Consider the following 20,262-nt stretch of genomic DNA (forward strand, 5'->3'; position numbering starts at 1 on the left):
GTTTATAGCAACTATCTTGTCATATAGCAGAACGGATGTGCAGATTTATTGTTGTACGGACATAAATCATGTCCAGTTGCGTAATTAGTAACCCCATCCCTCGTACCTTCTGCATGCTGTCAAAACACCCCTTCAACCCCACTCCAAAAAAACATGTCTCTCTAGCTCATCAACCGTATCCGTCTGTTGCAGGTCTCCAGCTCTCACACGTTTTGCGAAACTGAATCGGGCGCACCGGATAAAGATATGGATTAGGTTCTCATACGCTTGTGCGGTAAATCAAATGTATGCTTTGTGGACTCTCCCCCTCCATACACTCCCCACCACTTCCGTTGAACACTTGCTGCATTAGGTCTCTGGGAGCTGGTATTGATGGGTGGTAAACATGAGGGCCCCCCATTTTGAGCCTGGTTTGGCACATAGAGACCTCAAATCCTGGATTACCACAGCGTCCTTGACAGGTTGATAGCGTCCCCCCCCCGTCCCTGGCCTCTGAAAGGCACCCCGTGCTTGGAGTACTGTAAATTATGATATCAAATTTGATGCTCAGGAGTGTTTCTTAATCCGGAAGGTCTTCACCTTTCACCAGGGGCTCCACGGCTACATTGGTAGGGGCGGGGTAAGTGTTTTCGCTCACTACTCTGATTCAGTTCTGGGAAAACCCATGTCAAGAGGTGACTCTAACCGGCTCCTTAAAAGAGGGTGAGGAATGAAGACCACCCCTAAAACAAGTGGGGGGTGCTTTAGTTTTTATGTGCTTTATGTTTGAGATGCCCCAGCTGCTCTTATGGAAAAAGTAAAATATCCCCATGCTGCATTCCAAAGCATGATGAACCATATTTACATTTGTAAAACACAAAAATAATTAAGCATTGTGGTTTAATATGAGGAAATAAGATAATCCTTTATTAGTCCCTTATTAGTGCTTTAAATAGCACTTCTGTTTATCAGTTTTAGAACAATATGACAAAAAATATCACTTATCTGTTGAATTGTGTGCAAACATCTTCTTTCTCCCTCGTGCAAGGGCAGGGTTTTGGGAATCTGAATGATAACTAAAATAACTACCCACAAAAATAAGGAAAAAGCACTTGCTAAGTCATCTTACATCACAGGCCCACAGATGCGACGGTGATGAACTGACGTGAACGCACATCAAACTACTGCTTACTAGGCTTACTGTTTCCCCATATTTTTCCTAAAAAGAATGTTGCTAATGATTTAATACCCCCCTCCCCCGTCGTCTCTGCAAACACAGGGGGGAAAGCACTGTTTGTTGAAGTGGCCTGTTTGAAGTAGGTTGCAGTGCAGCTCCTGGGTTCAGGAGGGCAAGCTGAGGTTGCTGCATTCCTGGGTGGTGACTGGGACTCGTCCGTTCGCGCTCGCTGCCCCTCTTAGATGGCGGGCCTCGGCAACGATCGTCTGATCCCCCACCCCCTTCCCAGACCATGTCATCCCAGCGTGCGTCTGCTTGGCAACTCGCAAAGGGTCCTGTCCTTAAGAGGATCCTGTAGGCTCGTAAAAAGGGGTCCTGGCCAACAGTAAATAGCCCTGTTTATCTTGGGGACATCAAGCAGCCGCCGAGCACCTAGATGAGCAAACCAACTGTCCGTGGGACCTTTTTCTAACCGCAGAGGACCGTTTGAGATCTGTGCTGTCCCCCCACATCCCTCCCCCCACCACATGCACCAGCTCTCCCATTACACAGCTGGGGAAGCTGTTCCAACACACCCCCAACCACCCCCCCCCCCCTCCCCATCCCAGCTTCAAACACATCTGATAACCCAGCACCGGAGTCACCCCCCCACTATCTGACTTTTTTTTTTTTTTAGTTAAGATAAGCGTTAAAAACTGTTGCTACTAGAAATGACAAGGGACAAGTGGCACCTTTGGAGGCTTCAGGCTTTTGGAGAGCATTGCTGTTCTACCCTTGAATGAGGTACTTCCCTGAATTTCTTCAGTAAAACTAGTTGTCTGAATGGAGTATATGAAAACATGTCACCTGCAAGTCCCTCTGGATGAGAGAGTCAACTGAACACCGAAACGCGAATGTAATTCCCACCAAGTCTCACCAACTTTGTATAGGCATCACAGAAAATGACTTTGCAATGTACTGTGGGAGCCTGAGACATGGGAAACAGCCATAAACACTCTTTCAGGATAATGTTTGAAGGATAGACACTGACACACCAAATTACAAGATTATTTGAGCAGATGATTGATTTCAAATTCATGAGGATAATGACAAGCAGCCGTGAGCACGTATGTCAGTGTACATACACATATATTAAAATGGAGTTGAGTTCTACCTACCTTTGTCATCAGGAGTAATTAATCAAATCTTTGAACACTATCTTGTCACGCAGTTTATTATGTGTTTCCAACAATCAATATAGGATCTTCCAGAAAGGCGCATTGTTGCTAAGCTCCTTCTGGAAATTACTTTCAGGCCTGTGGGCCAGGGCTTTGTTGACCATTTTTCAGTTTTGTCCAATCTTGAAAATTATGTCTGTGTACGAGTAAGCTCAGCCATAGTTCAGCTTTGTGCGATAGGTGAGCTGGGAACTTTAACGTCATCATCTTAGCTGCAGTCCCTGACCTCTTTCCACCCTCCCACACCACATCTGCCTGGAGTGCTGTCAGCCTCCTCTTTTTCCACAAGACTCTGGCGCGTGCATTGGGCAGACAGACGGATCGTTGCGGCGGTTCTTTCTCTGCGGGGACGGATTTGGCCACGCCACCAATGGCAGACGAGTAGAGACCGGAACCCATGCGGAACCCGTGTGGCCCTGGGTGACCCCTCCCATTCCTGTAGTGCCTGGACAGGATTCCACAGTAACTGGAGACCCATATAACAATGGAATCCCAGCAATTCTATAGCCGACTCTTCTATCTGGATAGCTGAGCACAGAGTCCCAGCTCTCCATTTCTTGTGCAGGGGAAGTGGGATCCAGTGTCCCGGCTAAACGCACAGAGCTAACCCCGCATTCCCCTTGCCCGGAGATCTCAGGCTTGAACATCTTTCCAGAGATAATGGAAGAAATAGGTCCAGTCGTGGGAGTCTTCTTCACAAATGGAATTCGAAACACACTTGGAGTTCTTCCCTGACTCAAAAATGCAACACAGATTTAAACTGACAAAGGCTTTTTTATATAAAGAGTCTAAAATGGCGGCTCAGCAAGAGATGAGTATAGATAATCGGATAGACTATTTGTGAGTTACTCTAGTATTGTGGACCACTTTCAATAGCTCCTTGGAAACAAAAGTGTTCCATTGACAGTGAAAAATACATGCAGTATAGTGTATGTGGCGCCAGTCTGGCACTGTTGTCAGGGAACTGAACTGGAAACCACAACGTTGATGGTTTATATCACTTATGAGGCAACATTGCTATAACCCTTGAAAAAGGTACTTACTGTGTCTGTAAATATTCAGCCATATCAGCATTTGAATGAGTTGTTAAGTCTCTGCTAACCATGCTTATATTGGTAAAACATTCATTTTCAACCAGACTATTAATGGCAAATACATTTCAATTCCCATGTACAGTGATCTTTCCAGAATAGTTCAGCTAAATAAGCTCCAGAGAGACCATTCACAGCATAGACTCTTACCTGTCTGACACAATTTACTGATTCACAACAACTATGCTCATTTCTGATTGGGTCTAAATTTCAGTGGATAATTCACATTGGAGTACAGCAAACTATCCACTGTACAGCGGTAATCCTAAACGAATGCCACAAAGTTCACTCAGGCACTGAGCATGCATAACCTCCAATAATAATAATAAAACTCTGTCCTGAATGTTTTTATTTCTGATGAAAACACCACTAAATGTATTCCTCCCTGTCATTAAAGCGGAAGAAAAATCCAAAAGGTTAATGCTGACATAGGGTTGAGGGTTTCAGGAAAGAAAAGAGAAAAACCACAATGGTGATAAATTAGGATATGACCTGAACTTGTGGTTCTTTGCATAGCCAGAAAGGACACATTTATCATTTTGCAATGCACGCTCATGGATAGGCGACACACAAAATCAATCACAAGAAAACTCTGGCGGTCTGAAATTTATTTAAGATAAAAGCCATTTCCTGAAGAGTAAAAAGGTTAATTCTGCTACTGTTCTGCCAGATCTTGATAATCTGATTCTAACCTCATTATAACATGCCCCACAGTTATTAACTTAAATGGTAAATGCCTCACTGTGAAGGGTTATCTGGTAAATTAAATCACATAAGAATTATTCCAGGATGATAGAGGGGGCAGTGTGTGACACATCGCTCAAAAGTTGGTTTAATTCAAGTGTAAACACCTTTTTCAATTCGTTTAACATGTACACTTACAGGAAATTGGGAAACATGCATGCATATATATATCCATAATTCCCTAATTTAAAGTGAATTGTTAGGGTGGTAGAGAAGCTAGTCTGTAGAATTAAATGAATGAGAGGGCGAAGGGGGAGGGAGCGGCCGGGACATGGGGCTAGAAGGACAGAGAAAGGAGATAGCGGGTGACAGGCGTCACAGTCAGCCAAGGTAAACAAAGGGGAGGAAATGCGGGTCTATCTGTTTAATAGGCCTAATAAGCTCTTAAGGGCTCCGGTTGGGGGGGGTCAGGGGGGTCACAGACGTGGTGGGGGGGGGGGGGGGTTTGTACAAAGTGCCAGCGGGGGGTCTGGCTGAGCACAAAAACATCCGTTCGGAATCAACTGCCCCAAACTGGCAGGGAGGAAGCAGCGAGTGCCGCTATCTCAACGGCTTTTCCTTTTCGCTAAATCACTATCGCTCCGTTTTTACATTCAACAACACGAGAAGGGGAAAGGGGAATTCATTTTTCCCCCAGAAAATGGCCGTTCCAACATCTGCAAAAGCAACCAACACCCTTTTTCCTGAAGTAACCACCGGAGGATGAAAAACCCACACTGAGTGCAACTTGGATTATTCAATCTGACATCTCTGCACGAGAAATGTAAAGCCTGTCACGTTTGTCATCGAAAGACCTCAGGTGACTTAACAGCAGTGAAAGATTAAGGAAGTTCCCCCTTGTCTGTCTTGGGCAGTGTTGTAGACTTAATTTGTGCATGTCTCTCCGTTCCCAGTGTGCACACACACAAGTCCTGCCCACTGGATCCTTGCAGTTTTTCTGAAATGCAGTCACCAAGTTAAGCAGGGCAGCAGATGCCACTGGGGTGGGACCTGCGGAGGGGAAGCCAATCAGAAGTCCTTCCTTTCGGCCCCCCTCAGAGAACTCCAGTGTCCATTCCCACGAGCGATTAAACCCCTTTCAAAATGATCATGGGTAATCATAGGGGTCCAAGGTCAGAGGTGAGCTGCTGGAGATCCTTTTTGACTGTAATTGATCCCACCTCCCGATCACCACCCACCCACCCCCCATCCCCCCCACCCCCAAGAGGATTGAGGGTGGCCTTTGGTGTCACCAGTGGTGCAATTCCAAACCTTCCTCTCCACCACAATGTTCCAGGAAAGGACACGGTCCGTTCAGCGAGTGCTCCTTTTTTGTCTCGTCACACAAGCTGGCGGAATGCACCGGAGAAACAAAGTCCCTCCTGAGCACGGTTACACCACACCGGCATTCTCACCGCAGCACGTAAGCTGGTAATTATATCACAACTCTGTCTTTGGGGACGTTGGTCGGGGACTTATTTCTGTGTTGCACTGGAATAAATGCAGGCACACCTTTCGATCCATTTGGCAATGCATAGTGATTGCTGGATAGAGGCCAGTTGTGTTCCTGTGGTGAATGTCTGTCTTTTAGCACTCCTACAGATAAACCCGTTTACCTCAAGTAACAAAATCATTCACCTGAACAGCTGTCAGTACAGAGAAAATCCTTACCCTGAAATTCAATCCAAGCCATCAAGTCCTCCTAAAGGAATATGCTATTCTGCTATTCAATAAAATAAAATTACAAAGGTTTGGTAACAAAGTCACTCCTAAAAAATGGCCCAAGAAAAAGTCTGTATTTCATTGGTACCGTTTCATATGAAGAGCCAATTTTATTTCAATGGAAAAATCATATGTTGAGCCCTGTGGCAGATTAATGAAATCACTACCTGCTGTTAACACAGTAAAAAGGTACCTCACCTCTACGTAATATTATTTCATGTTCAACATCTGTGAAAGTGCTTCTTGTCAGAAAACCAACAGGAATGCCAAGATTCTATAGACAATGTTCAGTCATTCATTTCCGCAATGATTTGCCCTTGCTTTACCTTCCAAAAGAATGGTACTCTGAAATCTTAAGTGTTCTCTTTGAAGCACTTTGAATACTTCTCGCCATTTGTATTTCTCGAACTGCATTTCCTCCCTAGCAGATAATAAAAGGCACTACCACAAAGCGATATTGTTAGCCAGTACAGTTAGACATGTTTTGTGCAGTTTTTTTAGACATTAAACACAAAAATAGAGACACAAAAATAAATTGAAAAAATAATGGAGGTACTGCATGTGGTGCACTTCAATGCTTTTAAACATAAATGTGTTGAGCATTAGAAAAAATTAGTCTTCCAAGAACAGACCTTCATCGATCTTCGTCAAGCCTTGATTGTGGCTCACATTTGTATAATCCCATTCACTGCGCCAGTTTTCGCAGGAAAGGCAATGGCTAGCACAGCATCTTGATAGATAGTCATGTAGACTTTCTTCCAGTGGAATACATTCAAGGGTACACCTTCTTCACCAACTGATTCAAAACAGATGGTCCACTTTTTCAGCACCCTTTCCAAATTCATGTTTCCATGGATCCATGTTTTCTGCTGGAATTGTTAACAACTGCAACATTAGCGGTTTCTCTCTTGCAGTATAGAATTTATACACTTTTTTTAAAACAAATTGCTTGTGAACAAGAGATGTTAGTTCATGACATGCACTTTTTTTTAGTGGCAGAATGCCATTTTCAGGATAGCAGTGTCCCCTTTTGGCCAGTATTTTTGTTCCCCTAATTAGACCAAAGTCCAGTGGTGATACTTGACCCTTGGAAACACGCTACTGAAATTCCAACTACTGGTGCTTCCACTTGGCCACTGAAAAAAGGTCGGTGAAGGTCGGTTTTTTTGCTTTCTATTTCAATAAAATGTGTTGTTTTTGGCAGCCTTCCCAGTCCTGTTAGCATTAAGCCTGCTCTCTACGGGCTGCTCCAAGCGGAGCACTCTGGTGCCCACAGGAAGTCTGGAGCGAGCAGGGGACGCGGACAATGCCGACATGTGCTTTGGGGGAGGAGGGAACAGGGCCACACACTCACATTGTGCCCCCACATGAGCCTGGGCTTGAGCTGGTGGTAAACACCCATTGTCCAATTACCTTGACGACGTCGACAAGGTTGACTACAGATGAGGCCTGTGCGTTTCTTAAACTCAGGACTTTCATTAGATAATCAACAGGCCCCTCTGTTCATTATGTCAAAAGAGCTGGCTGCTAGTTCTGCAGTACAACAGCTCCTCCTGAGGAGGAAGAAATTTCAGATGAGAGAAAGGCCACAGTGTGACCACATCCGATTCCAAATTTTGAGACACCTATGTAATATTGCAACAGCAATCATGTTGGTGTCTCTTTGTTTGATGTTAGATTTCCTGATTTATGCTGCTCGAAATCTTTATCTCTGGAAATGACTCAGACTTGGAATTACAAGGAAGTTTGCTTAGCTCCTGCATGTGTGCACTTCCTACTGGATGTTGACTTTGTCATTGTGTAATGCTGAAATTTCAATGTTTTTCAAATGTAGGCTCCTTTTGGCGCATTGGGGTGGGTAACTGACTGCACGGGTTTCTTGAGGCTTAGGTTGAGAAGCAGGTTTTCTCATGTTCTCACAAATGGTTTCGAAAAACAATGTGGGCCGAGTACTTGACAGCCAGCCACTCTGCTTTGAAGTCAAATGGTATGACTTGAACAAAGAAATCTGCAAATCAAAGTTATGGGAAAGTTGAAATATTTTAGCACATTTTTGGTATAAAACCCAAGCCAAAATGTACTATTCGAGAACTGGAAAACAAATCAGAGAAGTGGGAAATATTTTTTCATTCTGGTTTTCTTAAGAATCAAAAGCAATATCTGTGAGTGAATAAAAATAACAGGCATCATATTGTTGAAAGTAATTCTCTGTGAACAGTATGTAAGCCATAAGCTGTCCATCACTTAACTAGCAATCTCATTGGACAGAAGTGTTAAAAGAGACACAATGACAAATTGGAATCAACAAAGTAGTAGCTTTGGTTCCTCCCAGAGGGCAACCACACCTAAGGCTCTGTACTGATTGGGCTACGATTAGCTAATCGACAACAGCATCATTCTTGTGGCTGAAGCAATTCAGAGTCTATTATATTTCATGCATAACTTCCGATGATAAAAAGTTCTCCGTGGAGCTGAAGAACTCCAAATATGACCGATAATAGCTTAAAGGAAAAACGAAAATACTATTTTTATTACGATTGAAATGTTAAATTATTTCCCATGTCAAATTTCAGTTCTCACGCAGTACCCAGGAACAATTATTTCCACCACAATAAAACCTGCACTCGGAGTGGGGGTGTAGAGAGGGTCCAGTCCATCCCCCGTCCCTGCATTATCTGAGACATCTAGGTTTTCAGAAATTCTGAAAGATTTTTAAGCCTGCCAGTATGTGGTCTGGGTCCCCAGGCTTGTTTCTGACAATCATGTCCCAGAAAGATTCATTACATCCGTTACAACTAGTGTTTCCAGCAGGAAACAGACCATTTTCCATGTTTTATATCAAAACTTTTCTCTTTGGACTAGAGCCCGCCAACATGAACAAAGTGTTTTGGTTCTACAATAAGTGCCCCCTCTCACATTTTTATATCCGCAATTGTTTGCCTATATATATATTATTTATAGGGTAGCATCAACAGCAAGAGTATTAAAAGTAACAGGTCGTGAATTTATTGATGATATTACTGTTTGCGTGACATCATACGGATGTGCTGCGCATGACACAGATGAAGGGTGTAATCTTTACGCCTGATTTACACCCGTTGCAGAACGGACGCGGCAGTGTCCGCTTCCTTTCACCGCCCAGGCCCGAGGATTAGAGGTTTTATAACGGCCCCTCCAGGCCGGACAGCAGCTGGTATGAAAGCTCTAGTCCACTGGCATGGCCCCTGAAAAGCGTCCGCTCCACTCCTGGTGCAAATCAAGGGGGTTATATTCAGTGTAAGAATTAAACAATAACGTCTGTAATAATAATAATAATAATAATAATAATAATAATATTTAATGATTTGCCTCTTGGCTTCTCCAGTTTCTAGGGATGTGAAATTTCTGTCTGCCACAAAATGTGCTTCATTTAGCCAACATAACATCTGGTATCCCAACTCAATTTAGAGCTCAAAACGTTGGTAGGTGTTGTTGGCTTCAAATACCGTCTGGACAACTACTTTGTCATTCCCCACATCTGAGAAGAAAATATGGCATACATGTTTGTTTTTCTATTGATTTCAGCCCAGGAACAAGTGACTAGATCTGTACATATAATAAATGTACAAACATGCATGGTTCACTCGCGTACTGGATTTTGGAACTGTCTGAGGTAAGATTAGTCACAGAGAACAAGAGATACTTAGCCAAATCACATCTGAAATGTTCACCATCAATGTTGTATCTCAGTTGATTTTTCTGAGCGTATCTCCAGTTTATATGCTTTGTCTATTTTCCATAAGCCATAGCCATGGAAATTCTATGGTCTCTTTTCATTATAACAGAGCATATATAGGAATACATCTCTCAGACTAAATCACCATTCTCCTGGTTTTGGCAATGCTCCTGATCCGAGTCTGCAAAATATCAAACCTGGCCCCATCTAGCAACAATTGACCTGGGAGACCAGGGCTGCTTAACAGCCACATAGTCATAAAAAGCATGTCCTAATAGTGTTCAAAATCCCATCAAAATCAAATAAATGTTTTAAAAAATGCACGTCAAAAGGACACTTCATATTCTGGTGAAAGAATATAGCTCTAAAGTTGGAAAAACAGGCAGCAGCCTTTCCAGCCTTATTACATCTTGAAAAGGAGACAGTTGCAATGGTCCATCTAACTGAAAGCACTGCTACTTTCAGCTCTTAATATTCACTACAATGCCCTGCAAAAGTCTTATATTACATTTGTCTTGGCCTTTCCCAAGTTGACGGCCTAGCATTTCTAGAAAAGATTTATTCAAACAACATGCATTTCATTTTGAAAAGTGAAACAAAATACACGTTCCATTATTTAGTCCATGCATTATTTAGTGACTTGACTCCCTGCGGCCAAAAATGACAGTTTCAATGCACTCAAATTCATCCCCTGAAATCACTTGCATTAAAGAATAATGGGAAATATATAGAACTTTGAAAAACGCAAATAGAAGCTAAGCTCTAGTCACCACTGATTAACAGTGACTGGGTCTTATGATATGTGAACCCATGCTTAGGGTGGTAGAGTACATACCGTAACAGAAAATCACAACTCATACTGACACGCACAGTGGTTACACAAGCTACAGTATATAAAGCTGCTTTTCCACCACATGGTATCGAATAGACTCTACTCGACTCTACTCGCTTTTGGCACCAGGTACTTCGTTTTCCACTGCAGATAGTACCCCCCGTCAATGTAGCTGGTCGTCATAGCGACGCCGCACGAAACGTGTTGCTCTGACCAATCAGTGGTCTGCAGTGTTTTCACGTCTCCTTTTGGCATCGCCTCAGCTCACCTGGAACCTCGACGGAGGTGATACCAAAAAATTACCAGGTACTATCCACAACTTTTGCCCGTTGGAAAACCAAAAAAAGTCGAGTAGAGTCGAGGCAAGTTGAGCCGGTACCATGCAGTGGAAAAGCGGCTTTACAGTAGGCTCATGTTCTGTAGCAAATACCTTTACCTTTACACACACCTTCCCTTCACTCTGAGAATATCTATTTTTTTGGAATTTTGACTTTTACATTTAAATGTAAGCTATACTGTACATGTAACATAGGATTTAATATATATACTTTAAATGGCTGACCACAAAACTATTAAATGTAAGATTTCATACGCGTTCACGTGCATTTTTAATGCTGCCCACCGAGTATTTTGAGGGTGAACGCAATCCATCAGTTGTCGTTCTCCCACAAGGGACAAAAAAAAACTTGGCCAAGAGAGTTCCACCAACAAGATGCTAACAAGTTGTGAGGATGTGAGTGTTCTTTTGGAGGAGCATCAGAGGCCGGGGGATCAGGTAACGGCAGGCCCTTTGGTCAAGGAGACCTGATGCGTAAACCAGATGGCCAACTCCCTTTACTGTACGTCCCTCCTCCTTTCCTCCTTCCCTCCTTCCCGCTTATTCTCTCTCTAGTTGTTCTCTGTCAATCTCTCATCATTTTGTTTCCTCCTGTCTGATCAGCGCCATCTCTTTTAAAAGGACTAATAGCCTTCGCTTTTTTGGTGTCATGGGGGATAGCTTACATACTGTAAATAGAATCAAGCAAGGTTTGTTCCTTTTAACTGTCTTTGTGTGATTTTCAACAATGGCCAAATAAAGGTCTCTCTCTCTGTCTGTCTCTCTTTCTCTCTCTCTGTGTCTCTCCATGTGTCTCGCTCTCTGTCTGTCTGTCTCTCAATGTCCCTCTCTCTCTCCCTTCCCGTCTTTCTCTCTCTGTCCTTCTGTCTCTCTCTCTGTCTCTCTCTCTTCCTCTCTCTGTCCCTCCCTCCCCCTCTCTCTCACTCTCTTTCTCTCTCACCGTGACGTCCCACAGTACTAGCCGTTCTCTGCTCATGCAGCGGTCAGCTGCTCCCCGCGGTGAGGCGGCTCTCTCTGGCAGCTGCTCTGAAAGCTAATCACAGGCGCGGAAAAGCGATACGCCGTCCCCTCTTCCTGTCAGCAGAGATGTCAAGGTGAACTTGGGACTCCTTAAATAACCACCCCCACGACCCCCGTGACCCACCCCATCGTGAAGATTAGAAGAAGCCTCTTGTTTACAAGGGCAATAGGGCCTTTTTAAACTGCATTTACATCTGCATGGGAGGGGGGGGGTATTTTTTTAAAAAGCGACAGGATTAACGGGCTTTACTGCACTGGGTTAATTTAGGCACACTGCCCCCCCCCCCCACCTCCACCTCCACCTCCACCACCTCCCACCCCAGGCCCTCGCCCTTTGATCCAGTCTAGGTGCTCGGTTGGTCTGTCATCAGAGGCCGCAGTGGGCATGCTCTGGATGGATGGCATGCCAGCTGCCCTACCCGCAGCTCTGCCACTTGAGACGCTCTGAGACGTGCGTGCACCTTATGCAATAAAAAGGCACAGTATTTGGGCTGGCCTGTTTTCCGTGGGGTGGTCAGTACATATTATTCATTATTCATTTTCCATTTTCCATGTTGGTGACCCACGAGCACAAATTAGAAGCACGTATTATTAGTACTAAATATGGTACCATTTTGTATTTTGAGTCATTCCATTTCGCGATGAAAAGCAGTGGTTCTGAAACATATGGTAATTCTGAGATTTATGGGACGCCATGACAGAGCCATATAATAACACGCACTGAATTGATCAAACAGACCAACTTCAGACTTTTTTAGACTTCATGGCAGGAAAAGATCCAACTCGCACATGTTGATGCAAAGATGTGTTCACCAGTTCTCAAGGCTTTTTCCATCCTCCATAATGGTGGTCTCTGGGCCGGAGCATGTGTACCAGAGTTTAGCGCTTTTTACCGAGGACTGTTACCAAGACATTTTACAGAGTAACAGAAGGAAAACTGGGCAAAAACCAGGCGTGAACCCCCAAAAAGCAAGAAAGTGAGGTAAATATTTTTTTGCATTACCTAAAATCGACAATATATTTTGTATATTGTATATTTAAACACATTGTGTATTTTATATATTGTATATTGTTTTACTTTCTTTTTATCTTGATAATATAACTAAATATATTGCATATTTATATTAAACATACTGCGGTAAATTCCATTTCTATTCAGAGACTTAGTCTCTGTCATTGGGTCGGGCCTCTCTGCTATTCTCCCAGCAGACTCCCTCTATCCCACAGACAAAATAGGCAGCAGAAGCATTCTAATGTAAACAGGGAGCGACGGAAGGGAGTTCCTGAAGTCCCATCCTAAAAAACACCCTGCCAAAATCACACTTTGCAAAAAGAAATAATGGATTTTTTTTTTAGAATGAGGTATTCTTTAAATGAACTGGGAAAGAGATGCTTAACATGCTTAATTCACTTTTTTTTAAAAAACTCTTAAATCTTAAAGGGCACCATAAAAACGTGTCCTTTTGAAAAGTACGGTCTTGGCACTCTGCGCTGTGTTTATATTGCAGCGGCAGGCCACTGTACATACACCTTCAGGTATTTATATCTGCCACCTCCTCTTCCTGCTGGTAGTCAGTTCCATATGTACGGTGTATAAATACAGAGGCCTAAGAGGCTGTGCCCATAACGAACAGGTGCCGTGCGGCCGGAGCACTGTGAGACGCTAACGTGCTAACGTGCATGTTCTCGCTGCTTTTCGGGCTGCGTCACACAGGGAGGCGGGAGTCTTATGCAGGTGTGAACGTGAGTGGCTGTCCTGTAGACGGGTGGGTGGGGGGGGGGGGGCGCTGTGCCGTGTGAGCTCGGGGCAGGAGGTATGACGGCTATGCCAGGCTGCCAGACCCCCGTCACCGGCTCCTGTTACTCCAGCAGCTGGATGCGGCTTTTCGTCAGACCCCGTCCAGGTAAACTGTCAAATCCCACTTCCGCCCCCTCTCTGGGGGGGGGCAGGCTTTAAAGGCCTTTGCGGTCCGCCACAAGCCCCCCTCCCAAGTGGCCCTGCTGTCTTTCCGCTCCCTGGATTTAATCTCCGTTTCAAAAAAGCGTGGCCGAGAATAAAGCTACGCTACGTGCTACGCCGAGAGGAGCCATCAGATCCTCCCGCCCTGAGCGCTACTCCAGGGCCCCGGAGCCCCGGGTCTCACAGTGAAGGGAAAAGCCATTAGACCGAACTTCTCTTAAAACGCCGCAGCTTCTGGAAGTCGGCTAGAGCTACAGCCAGAGCCTTTTTTCTGGAGGATTCGATCAATGGTGCTTTTGGACCATCTCGCTGGTAATGACGTTTTCGCGGTGTTGGGATACACCGAGCGCTGCCAGGCCGGTCGTGAGTTCCCACGATGACAACACAATGAAAACGAACGGGCGTTAATGACACCCACTCGATAGGGTGGATAAGCACACGCACGCACAAATAAATCAGGCTCTGACATACACAAGCTGTATCCGTCATGCCTAAATACACCCGGCCAAAACAATGCCCAAATTACAAATATATCTCCCTCGATATATTTAACCATAACATAAACATCCTGCCATCCTCTTCATTCTTCCTGAAATAACAAAAGCCCTGGCAAGAGATGTTTATGTGCTTTTCCCTGAAAGCCCCGTCAAAGAAAGGCTTTCATTTTAATGGGTGCAGATTTGTACCCGGGTCATTTTTGGGGACTGTCATTCCAACGTATGAAATTTGATGCAGCCACTGATGTTATCTGTGAACATTTCCCTTCAGCCTTTTTATTTTTCATTAGATTTACACTAAAATCTAATAAGGGCAAAGGCAGGGGTGACACTGGCGGTCGCCTAAGGCGCCGTCCATTGACAAATACAGCAACACTGACGTGAAGCGGCCGCTGTGTAGCTTCGCTATGTTTTGACACATTATGTGAAAGATGAACAAGCTATTAATTACCTGCCGAGATCAAATATCAAGTGGAGCAGGAGAGCCGTCACACACGTGTTTCACGCTAAGGAAAACAGAAGTATAAGATCGCCAACGGCCCCTCTCTGAAATACAAGCTTTGTATTACGCCGTTAATTTAACATCGACAGCACAGACTGAACATAATCCGAGGTTTTCTGGAAAAGGCATTAAAAAGTTAAACTCCAGGGAAATTTTGATTGCGTAAAAATGGCACACATCGGCGCTTACCGGTGTGATTTGTAAACATAGTACGTCCAACCGAACACGTTCACTGGGTTCACTTTCGTGTGGAATCAGGGCAGGTGGCATTTAAGCTTTTCAGCATTCCACCAGCCCACCAGGATGAAAGTGTTATGAAGCCGTAATGTTTCCGAGCACAGACTGTAAACACATGACAGCCAACATGAGGTAACCGGTGTGTGACTCACCACTAGTATAACTCATCCCACCCTGTTTAGACGTTTACAGAGCCATGCATACCCCAGCACGTAGCCAAACATACTGTCATTTTGGGTATGTTTTGAACACTGATAACTGCAATAATGACTCAAAAAATGAAAAATGTTGTTTGCAATATGTACAGTTGCACAAAACAAAAATATCCCTATGAGACATGTTAAAATTAAAGTAACCAAAATCCAATTGCGATATATTCTAGATATATATATATATATATGTAATCTTAATAAACATATTCAATATTATAGAAATAAATAAATATAGCACAATGATATTCTGATACTTTTTTGCATATTTGGTTTAATTGAAATCCAAATATATCAGTGGCTTGGCTTAAGTCAGTGTGTCATTTTGGGGAATAAAATGAACTTGTGTTGACGATGTATGAAAATGAACCCTTTACCACTGCCTGGTTGAAAAAAAAATCCCCCATAGGTACGATGCACGGCTGAAATAAAGTAAGCAGGAGCTGAAGTGTTTAAGATACGTCGCTCCGCACCTCCGCGGCGAGTCGCACCAAAAGGCAGTCTCTCAGCCGCGGATCGCCAACACGTCAGCCCTGGAATCGAAGCCCTGTCCTTGAAGTGAAATACACGCGCACACAGAGGAGAGGATGAACCGCCGCAGCCACGCCACTCCGGCACTCCCGGCATTTAGCCCCGCCTCCCCGGAACACGAGGGCAGCAGACAGCACGGCGTTTCAAAGGGAGCTTTGCGCCGGGCAGAGGGGCTTGTGTGTCAGAAAATAACGAGCAGGTAGGCCATTAATCAAGAGGCCCCCCCAGAGCGCTAGTCCAAAATACATCAGTGTTGTTGAGGCCTGGAGGGGGGGTGGGGATGGGGGATGGGGTAGGGGGAAGAGGGGATGGGGGGGGATTGATTTAAAAAACGACCTGAAAAGCGGGACAGGGTTGGAACTTTGTCGGATTCGCCGCCGGTGATCGAACTAAAATCCAGGCGGTCGCCCGCGTGCGTATCCGCATTAGTGTTCTTCAGTGACATCAAACAATGCCTTCAGGTTTCTGTTTCTGCGGTCCGGCCCCAGGGGGGGCACCAGGGGCCAGTGGGGTGGGGGGGGCAGAGCGAGCTATGCCCTGCCTGGCACTGAAAATAAGTGGAGGAATGAGAGCCATTCGAACACTGTGTGCTGGGGGCCGACTGACAGGGGGCAGGTGGGCCGGGGAGTGCATGCAGCGTTTGGCTCCGCCCACCTCTGGGCGCCAGCCAATGAGACCGCTGCCCAGGCCACACTGTACCAGGAGCCTGCCTGCCATTGTTCAGTCCCATTTATAGTAAGGGGCATGATGAATAGACGGCCGCAGACAGGTGGCAAAATTGCTTAAAGGAGCGTTCTTAGGGTTTACTCCTGGGGCCAGAGAAAAGATACATCACTACATTACCCAGTAAGCTTTGGGGTGGATTTGCGCAGGCTGTAATTTAAAGGTGGGCCGAGGGTTGCTGTCTGACATAAAAAGAAAACTTATTACTGCTTGACCTTGCAGCTTTGATGCACCATACAGGCTACAAACCAGGGCTAATTAATAACAGCTTTAATCATTCCTTTTAAGACTGGAAAAAGTAAGGAATTGAAAATGTATCATATAGAGATTGATGTTGGTACATCACAATGAGTAAACAAGGCTTTTAGTGCATATTTGTAAATGCTTATTCCAACCCAGCATTTGGTTAAAAATAATAATCAAAATATCAAAAACTACTTTTCTGTAATTGTTTATTTGGCACTAAGGCAAGAACAATTTGCATTTTGTGTGTTTATTATCATAATCCCATGTATGTTTGTTCTACCTTTCTCTCTAAAAGACCAACATGCAAGTCAGGCATCCTGTTGGCAGCTAGTTTTTATTGTGAAAAATTATTTATTGTTCTGATCGAAGAATTCTTTTTTTACAGTTTTTATTATTTTAATTTCATCCACACTTATTGCAGTTTCTTCTGTCTCTCTTGGGACTGTACCATTAGGTCCCTTCAGTCCCTGATCTTTGCACTTGTGCTTGCAATGTAAGTTACTCTGGATAAAAAATGTAAAAATGCTCTTTCTTCCTACAATCGCTCTCTAATGCTTACTGCATTGTTTGGTCAGTTTTTCTTAATTATATCACTGTATTATCCAAGATAGAATCCGTTTATCTTAGAAGATCGTATCCAGTTGCTTGTTCTTATATCTGCGCATATCACACGTAGCTCGTAGTTCAGTCTCTCGCAGTTAGTGCTCTGTGTGACAATTCCAGTTGTCCCAGTGAAGGAGATTGCACGGACTGATTAGATTATACCCCCCTACCAAAAAAAGGGGGTGGGGGGGTTGGTGGGCGTTACGGGACCACCACCACCAAAAGTAAATACCAACAGATTCTAAAGAAGAAGCAAGTTTAAAGAAGTCGGAGGAGTGTGACAAGAAACTTTCACTGTTTTGTCCCGGGGGGCCGTAAAAAAAACCCAAATGCCATCTGGGACGCTGATTGTGAAAAGCTCCCACACCTCAGAACAATGACAGGCCCTCAAAGGGTCCCCCGAGTCCCCCTTTAATTGGTTTTGCGTGGATGTCTGAAGACACTTACCGGCCAGTTAACACCCAGCCTCCTACTGACGTGCTGAATTAGCACGGGGGTGCGCACGCTGCAGCCCCTCTGCTTCTCACACGGCCATTTCGCTTTACCAAACACACAGTCTCTCTCTCTCTCTCCCTAACAGATATATACACACTCACACACACTCACCCACTCACTCACACGCAGACACACACACACACACACACACACATACACACGACACACACACTCCCTCAGACATATATACACACATGCTTGTTCGCTTACTCGCTCGCTCACTCACACACACTCGCACGCATACACACACACACACACACACATGTTCACTCGCTTATTCACTCACTCGCTCTCTTTCTCTCTCTCTCTCTCTGTCTATCTCTCTCTCTCTCACACACACACACACACATGTTCACTCGCTTATTCACTCGCTCGCTCTCTATCTCTCTCTCTCACACACACACACACACACACACACAAAAGGCAACACTTCCGCTTTGCCTAATTACTTAATGGCTGACACCTGGGGGATGGAGCTGGGAAACAGGTGTGTGTGGTAGCCGCAGGGCAGACAGGACCAATTTGGGTGGAAGTAGTTCACTGCCAGATCCAATGTGTCGTGTGAACGGGGCGGTTCCCTTCGCCCACAGTAAAACAGCGAATGCAGCTGATCCATACTGCGATCGCTCTGCATGAGTCCCATAAAGTTTGTTCTCTTTTAAACACGGTTTGCACATGTTTGTGAAAATTTAATTGAAAATCTGTATCACTAATGACGTAACCTCCTGTGTCACATGAACAGTTTGCAATGCACGAGTTCATCTTTACGGTACATTGTGGTTATAATGCATTATTTGGCACTTATTAAGGTATTGTGATGCATTATCTCTAATTAAGGTGTAATGAATGCTAAAAAAGACCCACTTCAGGTAAAGTTACTTAATTACTTAAATTAAGTAATTGTAATTGACTTAAAATATGAATATTTCATTACTTTATACTCCCTTTTTAGAATTGCATTATATTATTTTATTGGTAAGCAAACAACTAGCCACCTCTTTATGGCAAGTTACATACCCTCAGTCGTAGTTTTACAGATTAAATGAATAAACACAAGCACAACAAATGGTTTAAAATGCAGTTCCTTCACCAATTCACACCACTGGCCCACACTCCTAAAATAAAAATCAGCATTTAAGCAGAGGATAACTTTCACTCTGAGTTAAGAGAAACCGTTCGTTCGAGTTTTCAATTCGCACTGCCCATTGTGAGCAGCAAAGTGGGCTAAGTAGTCTTTGATGAGCTACTCTAGTGCCAACAGCAACAAAAAAAAAGGTGCCCCCTTGCCAGGGATCTGAGTCACGCAGCGAGGTCGTTAAGTGGGCAGGGTCGGATGCGGCTTGTTAACCGATGGCGACAGTGCCTCCCCGCGCCCCCCCCCGCCCCCCATGCCTCCCTGCGCCCTCCCCCCCCGCCGCCCCCCCGATGCCTCCCCGCGCCCAGGAATGCCCTAATGACGGCGCCTCGACGCTCTTGCATCACGACCCCAGGATGACACAAAGCGCCGCCAACAACTCCGGAGAGGCCCAAAAATACACCCCGCACCTGTCGCCAGCCGAAGAGAGGGGCAGAGAGGCCTCCCGCCAGCACTGTCCCGCCAGCACTGAAAGCGCACGGGGCAGCGCGGTGTACAGTGAGGACCGGTCGCTCGCAAAATGTTAAAAGCGGTTTTAACAAATTGCACAAAATGTGTCTGTTAGTTACACTACAAAACAAGCTGTCTGGAAGAACACATTCAGATAAAAGCCACTGAGAAACCTGGCTCCACTGCCATGTTCCTCCTTTCCTTTTAACCCTCCTGTTATGTTGCGGGTCAAATTGACCCTTTTTAAAGTTTGAAAATCTAGGAAAAATACTTAAAATTATTTTTTCAGTATGAAACTTCTTCTACTGGCCTTAATTAGTGTAATCAACATTCTAAATGAAAATGGTTCATTTCATGTATTTGCAAACCCCCCCTGTATGTTTATATCACCCGGGAACATTTTGCTGTACCTAAAAAATGAACAGAACAGGAGGGTTAACTTGAAAATAGACTCAGAAAGCTGATCTACAACCTAACTTTTAGCATTTGTTTTTAACATTTTTTTTTTCAAAATTTTCTACTGACGTCTGAATTCTAATGTTCCTTTAGGACCGCGTGTACCGTTGCCACGATCAGACGCCAGTGTACACAGGCCTATCGCATTTATAAACCTGGCCACAGGCAAATTGTTATCAGGTGTTTTAAAACCTGGTGGTTGCTTTGAAATGTAAAATTACGGTCATTTAGGCGCTCAAACTGTCACGTCATGCACCGCAGAGATTAGGCCTTCGCAGGTCATGCCTCCTTATCCCACAGTAGCTGTTCCACAGATGGCCCGAGCCTCCAGCAAGGTGACGCCTGTTGTGATACTTTAACTCGTATGACCTGGGTCAGAAAACCACAATGATATGAACCACGATA

The 20,262-nt window shown here is 44.5% G+C and overlaps 1 protein-coding gene across 1 annotated transcript in view; it reads right to left on the reverse strand.

Moving 5' to 3' along the window:
• The window catches only part of LOC135244477 (collagen alpha-1(XXIII) chain-like), a 42,686-nt gene that overhangs the window by 13,860 nt on the left and 8,564 nt on the right, over window positions 1-20,262 (reverse strand). The window lies entirely within an intron of this gene.

Source organism: Anguilla rostrata, chromosome 18, assembly GCF_018555375.3.
Source record: "Anguilla rostrata isolate EN2019 chromosome 18, ASM1855537v3, whole genome shotgun sequence".
Classification (NCBI taxonomy): Eukaryota; Metazoa; Chordata; class Actinopteri; order Anguilliformes; family Anguillidae; genus Anguilla; species Anguilla rostrata.